We start from the raw sequence: 10,723 nt of genomic DNA on the forward strand, positions 1-10,723 counted from the left end.
ACAACTGCGTGTGTGTGTATATATATATATACACAGAGAGAGAAAAAAACCCCAACGAACTAACTTCAGTCCTCATCTGGGGGCAGTTCTTGGAACAAATTGCAAACAATGCCGCTTTCCTCAAGGGAGACTGGTTACAAAAAGACTGCATTAGCAGTTTCAAAGTGGCATTTTCTGTAGTGAATTGCCTGCTACTTGAAAGATCTCTTGCCATGGAATTCTCCTCCTCCTCTTTCTCAAGATGGCAGCAACATAGCAGTTAAGGGTTGAAAGCATAATGAAGGTGCATTGTAGCAAAACAGTAGCTAAGGAGACAACAGCAGAAGTACTCTGGATGGTAATGTATTAGCCCTATATACTTCATCAAATGAATTCTACAGATACACTTGAAAAATATCAAGGTATTCATCTTGCTTTGTTATTAGACCTTTGCCATCCTTTGGTTTCAAGTTGTTAATTTCTTGTACACTTAATGGCAGTGTGCCTGTCCTGTAAAAATTAATTGGAAAGGTACTCTCTGCTGTGAGCTGCACATTTACAGTAGTTGGAGATTTCAGAGGGCTGCCAAGCAGTTGGAAGTTTCCCTTCCCCTGGCTCTGCTATATGACTTTTATGCACAGAGGGATGGGGGAACAGGACATCATTCTGGTATTCAACGCTATTGGCCTTACCAGTTCATCCTTGCTTGCCTTTGGTCTCTTTGGGCTTTACCTTCTACAACTAACTTCCACCATAAGGACTGCTTCTGCAGAAGCAGATGAGCTACCCAGTCCACCACACCCCCATAATAACGGTGATGCAGGACAGACCTCTTAGACTACACATTTTCCAGAAACTACCAGTTATGCTGGTTTTCCTCCGCACCTGAAATACTACAATGCTTGCTGATAGTTGGGGCTGCAGTAGCTGAAGTCTGAAAGGTAACCGTAAACAAAGCAAAAGCAGAGAAAGTGTTTTACTATCTTGTTGGCGTGTCTCAACACCTTGACCAAGACCTCTTTACAGACGTTGGGCTGATCTACACTCCTTTACCTCCCAAAGGACACACAGAAGCGTTCTGAAGAAGAGAACTTTTTATCCCTGTTAATGGTCTTTTCTGCTCCACTTGCAGCTAGAGCTAGCAGTACGATGTAACACTGAGGGTACCTTTCCTCATACAATATTTTCCTCTCAGGCTGCTCCTGGCATCCAAAAGGCATCCAGAAGCCTTTGTAACACAAAGCACTACTGTGGCTTCTGCTTACTACAGCAGCATTTCTCACTTGGAAAAAGGCCAGGTTTGGATCTGAACTGGACAAAGGGAGTGGTTTAGATGTGCAGGTTCCCTCCAGAGAAGAATTTACTGGATCGATAAAACTACACAGAATCATTTTTGTAGGTCACTTACGTGATCCAGTTCACCATCCTCCAGCGTACGTAATCCCAGCAAAGGTTTGCCTGTGAAAGGACAGCGTTTTTGTGGAAACATCTCCGCCTGCAGCTTGTCTGCAGCGTGGCGAGAACACCTATTGTACGGCAACAAGCATTCTGCCTGGCTGTCAGTCCAGAGCTCCTTCATTTGCCAGCAAGTTGAGAAAATTTGCTTCTGTTTTTTTGTAAGATGGTATCTCACTCCGTGATCAAACACACTGCCATAAAAACAATAAACATAGAGCAGATTCTTCATTAATTTAGGCTCACAAGCAAGTGTGCTGTTTATTAAAAGTTTATCTCATCTTCAACATGTGGACATTTGAGAGGAGGTCCCAGCGCCACTACCCCTCACCCCCGGTCAGTAGTAGAAACCCTGGTCACAGCAGGCATGCGTGAATGCCATAGCTGGATTCTGGGATTTGTTACTGGAGTCACACAAGAGTAAGAAAAGCAATTCTCTTAGGGTGATGTGAATCCCTGACTTGGTAGCAGATAAAAACCACCTGGATGTGGGCTACACAATGGTAATTTTGTGTAGAAGGCTTCCCTGTTGAGGAACTCTTGCACTGAACATAACTGCAACCCATTGCAGGATGGTATACCACAAGGTTCAGATGAAATTCTGTGAACCTTCCCACACACGTCCAATCTATATATATGAAAACTGCAGAATTAACTTAACCAGAACAGGTTTGCCCTTGTTCCAGTGTACAGCTCTTCCATGTTACCAACACCAACAAGCTTATTGTGCTATATAAACTGTAAGGAAAAGAGGGAATGTCCTGCTGGAGAGAGATCGCAGAGCATTCCAGGCTGCCAAGGCTCTTACCTGAGCTGCATCTCTTCTGTCCTGATGTTTTCAAGGACCATGCTTTGAAGGAAATGCTTCACATCTCTGTAGCCAACCAAGAACTGAAACGGCTTGATGTCCACTGCAAGAAGCCAGGACAGACATGTATACCAGCTGCAATATGTAAAATTTCACAGATAAAATGAAATATTCTGTCTCCTTTTTTGTGCTTACCTGGGACCTGATCCAGACATCTTTCCAGGTTTTGCCCGAGTCTAATAGCCTGTGTTTTGCACTTCACCTCAGTTAAGGGCTTCCAGTTACAAGATAAAAAAAAAAAAGGAGATCATACAGCACTGTAAATTTGGCATTAATTATTTGAGGAAGATGTCTAAGAGCATCACTTTTAAGCCAAGAACATTTGTCTTCCTTAGGAACGCTTGACATTGCTGTTTAGCACCACGTGCGAGAGATGTAGTAAAACATGGGAGCTTGTGTTACACATATTGTGCAGTGCTGCAATATGTGCATGATCGGTTTCTTCGCTTTGGGCTTCCCTGAGTAGGGAGCGATTCATCTCTAGGAGGCTAATTTCTTACAGTTGAGTGCAGGATTTTAATAAATAAACCCAAAAATGAAGTGGCCTTTTGAACAGCCCTCGTATCAGCAGGTAATATCAGTAATTTAGGAAACTCAAACCATTCACCATTCCATCCAATATATTGTGATCGGTGCTGGATATATTTTTTTTTTTTTTTAAATACATCATAAGTTATCTCTTGTTTTAATTAAGACCTTGCAACACCACTGAGAAATTTTAACCCCAGAATGCCAAAAAACCTTATTTGAAGTAGTCAAAATACAGACTAAGTATATATTTTTGATTGATGAGTTTACAAATCATTTGCACCAGTGAGAACAAACAACATTTTCTACTGCAACAGATGCTGAACCATCTTCTGAATGAAGACATGGAGAGGAGGCTTTGAAGAATTAAAAAAAACGTCTCCAGAAAGATTCCCTTATAGATACCTTTTCCCTTCCCCCGTAAGAGCAACTGTTTTCTTTTCCCTAACCCTTCCCGTTGAAGACTTGCTGAGTACTTCAGGCTTCTATAGCTGTAGGAATCTCTCTACCTTGATTTGAGCTGTGCTTTAACGCGAACCCCTATAATCCTCTCACAATTGCTTGCTACCACAAAAGCATGGCAGAAAGCGGGTCAAACTACCCGCAGCCCTGTGGGTGGCTGAGGATCCAGGTTACCTGTCCAAAAGCGCTGGGCTACACACCGTCTTTGCTGTCAGCGTTGCCCTAGCCCAGGTAACACGCTCCTATGGCTGGGAATAGGATTTACTGTCCTGCCAGATAATCTATCCCACCCAAGAGCAGTGAAACCCAACTCAAGTGGTCTCCAGGAGATGAGTTTTGTTGCCATTGCTTCCTAGGATATATGGATTTGACTTCTGACTTCAAGCGCTACCTGACCGGGGGAGGTGGGGGTATGTACTGTAGAAAGTCTAATGACCGAGAAATAAGAAAAAAGAAAAAGCACATTTAAACAACTGCCTCTGTAGATCTTCTAATGAAACTGCCTTGTCATGGACAAAACACTTAGAAGTAACAATGGGAAGAATAGGCATTGTTTGAAGCTATTATTTAGAAATCATCTAAATTTTTAAAGGTTAATTAGTGTAATTTACCCATCTTGGTTATTGAAAAGGGTTATACATGAACAATAAACGTAAGAGTTCAATCCATTTTATTTCCACAGTCGATTCATCCACATCTGTTTAGCTTTTTATGACCATCTAATTGATTTGTAGAATTCTGTCCAGTACAGATGGGCTACTGTTCATGACTACTTTCATACCATTTATATTATTGTTGCTCTGATTTTTATTCAAGGCCAAAGAGGGGAATATAAGACTGTGATGTTCACCTAAACATAACAATGACATTAAATTTCTATCTGGCTCCGAGACAAGAATAGATTTGTGGAGACAATCCAGTATGAATACAAATAAGTTGTTTATACATAAATATAATAACATTTCTTACTTAATTATGACCTATTTTACCGGTTCTGCAATATGCCCTGTTATGAAGTTTTGTAGCTACAGCCAGGCTAAATCGATTGTCACAAACTCATTTGGCTCAAAAGTAGAATTACACCCCTGCTAACACCTGTGAGAGACAGAAGCTGTGCCTCTGGAGCTCGTTCTGTGGTAAGTCTATACATAGTCTCTCATACAGCTCTACATGCATATGCTACATTATTTTATACATGGTTTATACATCATTTTGCATTTGATGGAGACATTCCCACTTGCCTTTGGGCTGTCAAATTGGAGAGAAGCCGGCTAGGTGTTCTCCATCAATCTCCTGCTGTGAACACACGTAGCATGAGCAATTCTTTACCAAGTGCTGGCCTGTAAACAATCTGGCTTGGTTTAATTTCTGAGTCTTCTGGGTATACAGGGAGTAGTTTGAATAACCTGCACTGTAGCTGTCTTTATACAGAAGAACAGTTATCAACCCCAGACCTCGAATCATCCAAATCATTCAGAGTGCCCTTAATTACACAGTAATCCCACCTCTGCGTAGTGTAGTTGGAGCGTCACATGTGTAACCTGTGTGTATAAGGGTATGTAACTTGTATGTATAGTGAAAGCAAGATGTGTGCAGAGTTATTGCAGTAATGAGAGGTACACTTTCATGCCAGTAATTTTGTATGCATCATACTGTAGATGTTTGCTTAAGCATGCCAGCTGCTTTGCTTGGCCACCACACAGGGAATGAATTTTGTGGTCAGTCCACAAATTTACCACTAGTACATCTAAAGAAAAACAAGCAAGGAGTTTTACTAACCTTGGCTTCTCTGGCCAAGAGGGTAGGTACTATCAAACGAGCTAAAATCCTGAACTACAGCCTTTGCACAAAACTTGTGCAGGCAAGAAAATATATATGGATTGTTGCCTTCATGTATAAATTAATTTTTCAGAACTTGATGTCACCAAATAATAGCATCATAAAATGGGAGAGGAGGGCAGAGCGAGCCTTCTGTTTAGTATAGACTAAACTACCATCGTGGGAAGGCAACCTGTTCAGATGACACAGCTGAGCAGATTCTACCACCAGTAACTCCAGATAGAGGGTGCGACAGCAAACATCATGCTTGCCTGAGTTATCTACCACAGCTTAACATGAGACAGCCAGATACTGGAATTCCTCAGTGCAGGGAAAAATCTTCACTGACATGTTTCAATAGCTCATGACAAGACCATATTTTACATCATGGGAATAGCAAAGATTCTTTAAAGTGAACATTTGCAATTCTTCCTTATTACATGTCCCAAACTGAAAAGGAGGAAAAATACTGTGAGACTTTGTTTTGGAGTATTTAAAAATCAGTATGTTACAAGTTGCTGATGCTAATTGTTTCTTACACATGGAGAAACAGTACTGATACACTATCCAGAACTGGTTGAGGGAAGCATCAGTTCCAAACCAACACTTACAAGGAGGGTTTCATCTCTGCTTTAGTTTCACAACAATAACACATATCAAACAGCAAACTGTTCTGGCCTGTGAATTCCACTTTAATACAGTACAATAACATTTGTGAATACAGACTTGTTTTTTAGCTTTGCCAAAGTGTTTCACCGAGTGCCTCTAATGCAATTACAAGGCAAGCAAGCAGCAGAGAATGAGAAAAATAGGTACAACAAAGGTGAAAAGCTATTTCAAATGGAATTTGAAACAAGACAGAGTCAACAAGAGAAAAAATAAGGTTGTTCTAGGTGGTGGAGCGGCAGAAGAGAGAACACTTACCCAGCACAGATAGCTGCGAAGGTAGAGAAGAGACCAGGGTGACGCAAGATGGGCCAAAGGACTGTCAGAGAGTGACCTTGCAGGACACTACACAGAAGGGTTGTTAGCACAGAGGAGATGAAAACAAAGAAAAAGCAGTTTGACAGGAGAGGAAGGAACCAGTTCTGGTTATGCGGCTCCGACAAGCTGCCGCTGCTGAGGGCTACACACACCAAGAAGTCTAAAGGGTATCGGGTCATTAACTGCATAGAGGAGAGCTCTTTCTGTGCAGAAGAAAGCCAGGCTATTATCAGAACATCTCAGTGCAAAAGGTGTTTCTGACTCCTGGCGATGCAGAGCCCCACAGTTCTTCCTGCAATGGCTCCAGGCAACACTTTTCTCTCAGTTAACATCAATGTTGCAGCTTGTAACCAGGGTTCAGGGCGGATTAACTAAGGAAGGAGCCAGCTTCACCATCAGGATTTTAGGGGGACTGTTATGGTCATTTTTGTAACTCCACAAACCTGATGAATTACAAAGTTTTTGTTATATCCTTTCAATTCATCAGTCTCCCAGAGACTGGTATGTGACAACAGTGAATTTTACCTGCTCATCTCCTTCTGAGAGAATAGATTTACTACAGCAAGAGTTAGAAAAACAGATTTACCAGGTACTAATCACCAAGAACACAGCATACCTTCATGGCAGGAAAGAAATCCTGCCACAGCCCAGCACTCCTCGCAGTATCCCAGCATGTTCCACATGACTCCAGCTGCTCTGTATTTACTTTAGTCACTCCCTCGTGACTAAATTGACAATTCAGCTGTGCAATCACTGCTACCTTTCCCACCTGCTCTCCCTTGCTCAGATTACTGCCCTCATCCTCCCTTTTTCTGCCCGTGCTTTTGGTGAGCTGCTTATTTGCTACTTGGAAAATGTGAGAAAGCCCACTGGGGTAAGGGAGGTCCTTGCACCGCTGCCCGTGGGTCTATGTAAGGGTGACACGCAGGTCTCTGTCTTAAAGCAAGGTGCCCTGGCTTCATGTGGGGTTCTGCAGCTGACCAGAAGTCAGCAAAGGCATGAAGTACAAGGGGCAAGAAACACTGAAAAACAAAGAATTAAATTAGACTAAATACAAACTTTTATGTTCTGGGAGAAAGCATGTTCTCATTGTACAGTCCTCTCTGTGAAGATTTCACAGGGACTGGTCCAGTGCCTGCCACATCCACAAGTTACTGGTGAAACTGTGCAAATCATTTTATCTTTCCTTGCTTTATACCTCAGTTCCCTGTAGGTGAATGGGGGTCATAAAGACTGGCTGTCTTGTGAGGTTGCTGTCATGATATATCAAGAAAATTTTGTGATGTGTTTGGGTCCTGCACTTAAAATAATGCTGTCACATATTGTATTTGGGACAAGAATAAGCAAACTTTCTAACAGGATCTTGATTTAATAATGCTGCAGAGTAAAGATACCTGAATTATACCATATTCTGCTGCTGCAAGACTTTAGGTAAACTGGTCATGCAGCTGAATACAAACAAACATAGTTTTACAGCTGCTGAAGCCAAAGAAGTTTGGGCAGAACCACGCTGCAGGTGGTTTCACCGTGAAAAGCCATCACGAGCTCCTGGAGTGATCAGCACACTTTTGCCAGGCTCCGCTTTCCCTTGGTGCAGGCTCCTTATCCCCCTTGGCCGCGCACCGGGGCCAGCTCCACCGCTTGGCATCACCGCCGGCTCGCTGCCCTTCATCCAGGTCCGTCCGAAAGCAGCAGCAAGACTTCGAATAGGAAACCCTTCCAAGCAGCATAGCAAAACTTTCATTCTGATTTGAACTTTTCTGTCTGGCTGTGTAAGAATTGACGGTTATTTTGTTCCCTCTTTCCACACACCCCCAGAACAATCAGTAAAAAAATAATTTAAAGCCTCATTCCCTTAGGAGGACATAATTTCTGAAAGCATTTCTTTAATGGAGAATGAATTGCTACCCAGTCAAAAACCACTAGTTATAGCATTCTCTCATCTTGATGCTTAGATGCCTCAAAGTAAAAAAGCCCCCAAACTGAAAAACATATATATATGCTGTTTATATCTGTGTTTATTTCACTGAAATAATGTTTTCAAATTGAAAGGAATGAAGGGGTGTGGGAAATATTGAAAAGTCGTGAATCAATTTCAATCAATTTTAATTCCAGTATAAGAGGAAGTAATGCCACTTGTCGAAAACAAAGCAATCATTTCTGACAGCTAAATTTGCAAGAGACTTATTGCTGTCTGGAGAGAGGTAAAGCTGGATGCTTCCCTGCTTCTACCTCTGCATTAATTGACTTTCAGTGCTGTTTGATTTATTCTGGTGAAGTTTCTCTGTGTCCTGTGACTCCTACTTCTTTTCCCTTAAATCATCACTGCCACGCAAACAGAATTATTTTTTTCCCCAGAGTTTTAGCTTGAAACTTGGACTTGAGTTTGCAAAACAGTATGCAGAAGTTTTGTGTAAGTACTTTTCTTTACGAAAAATATCTTGATTTTAAACAGTTTTTAGGACATTTTGGAATGATAATAAGACTAGTATGAAACTAAAAATAAGGATGAGATTAGAAAGAGCATCAAGTCCTATTTCTGTGTCATTGTACTCTTCTTTTCACGAGCTGACTTTTCTGGCCTGTGTGTACTTTGTAGCTGAAATAAGCCAAAATCTTCTTACAGCACGTATTCATCATTTAGCACCCAATGATCATTTTGGCTGGTCGTTGCCTAAACATTTTACTAACTGATTCCCTGTGAAATCTATGAGGGTTATGGATTTTACATTCATGTATTAAAAAGCTGAACGATTTTACTTTTGCTACTACAAAAAAAAAAAAAAAAAAAAAAAAAAGGCAGGAGCCTCCTGCTTTGGAGGAACACCATGAGGACTCTCAGCCTTCCTTGAAGGTTTGGAAGGAAAACACCCCAGTGGGTTCAGAAGCCTGGAAGAGGAGGTCTGCAGTGAAGGAATTTGCCCAAATATCTTCAGGATCTCAGCGGCAGGTCTTGGCTTTCGCCTTTTCATTCATTAATAAACTGGTTCCTCCCACACAAAGGGCTCAGGTACACCATGAGACAAATACCTGGCTGTCAAACAGCACAGAACATCAGCTTCATTCAGCAACCTATTCAACGCCTAGTTTTTTCATTACTGGTTTCAACATTTTGAACTGAAGAGGAAAAACTCGCTGCTTGGCATAGCTGCTACTGCAGCGACATAGGCAAGGCTCTGTGCCCGAGGGTGGGTTTCTTCCAGCCCATGCTGTTGCCTTTGGCAGCAGTAGGGCTTGAGGGACACGTGCTTCCTTGTGCATGACCTGGAACTGGTACCAGCAGTGATCAAAGATCTTTTTTTTACTGTTGTAAGCAATTCTGAACATAGCTGTTTTAGAACTAAAATGCATCAATCTTTTATTTATATCCGCAACGTGTCTTTTGATAAGACGGTTTGAAGCAAGTCACATTTTCCACCAACAGTTAAATGCTGGAAGTAAGAGGTTAACAGGGTCTAATTTTAATCTAACAAGTTAACGAGGGTCTAGTTTTAAACCCTCATCCCGGACACCAGGACTGCCTGCAGACACAGGTCCCATCCACATTGCGGCAGGCATCAGAATCCCTGGACTCACACTGGAAAATCCCCAAGGTAATAGCAGTGGAAGAGCCTGGAAGTATTGAATTTGGCTGGAGATGGTAAAAAAAAAAAAAAAAAAAGAGAAAACAAATTAAAAACTTGTGTGTACTACGTTTAACACATACAGTAGGAGAAGAGGACTCGGTAAATTAGAAATTTTGAGGACAGATTCACTTACTCTGCTTGGACAGTGAAGTATCATTATAGCTCTGCCTTTTCTACAAAACGTATGTTTTATGCATTTATTCGTACCCCTGAGGGAAGAAGGGCTGGTCGGTGCCTCTGCCCCTGTTCCTTGTGCCAGTAATCCCTCGCCGAGCGGCGAAGGCAGCTGTAAAGTCTCCCGGCATCATTAAAGACTCATAGGACCGGGCCCATCTTTTGTTACACGTGTTGAGCCTGAGATCGCTGTAAGAAGGAATTTTCACAACTTTTAAAATACCCCGAAACAAGTACTCGGCCTTCGGTTTCTCCCCCGACGCCCGTCATTACTGGTTAACGAAGGGCTCCCCCCAGAGAGCGCCCACAATGCAGAAGTATATTTTTAGACATTCAAGAGCCTGTCAACGTGACACCCAGGCAAATTCGTTAAGCCAGAATGAAATACTTACCACGGAGGCAAATATAGGAAGAGAAACTCCAGCCTTTGTCACCCATACTTTTGTTAAGCTCGACTTTGCCAGATTTGCAGCGTGTCACAACCGGTGCTTGCCAGGGCCATTGAGGCACCAGGAATGCATCGGCTTTGTGAGGCGGTTTCCGCTTGCATGTGACAAAGCAGCTAGCTGGCTAGTCAGCCTCCGTCAGTGTCTATTTATGGCCAATGGTCGAAAAAGAATGTCCTGCATTTGTGGCTCAACAATAATGAACATGGCTAAATCTGAAAATGAACAAAGGGAAGTGAACAGCTTTTTAAATCCTGAAGCACATTCGATTCTTGGTGTCCCTTTTTGTTCCGATTGTTTGGGCTGAAGGCGGTGAAAGGACCACCTGTTGGGCTGCCATTTTGGGATTGTGCTAAATGCAGGGATTGCATGAAAGAACACTT

The sequence above is a fragment of the Falco punctatus genome (assembly GCF_963210335.1).
Source record: "Falco punctatus genome assembly, chromosome: 7".
In the NCBI taxonomy this organism is placed as follows: Eukaryota; Metazoa; Chordata; class Aves; order Falconiformes; family Falconidae; genus Falco; species Falco punctatus.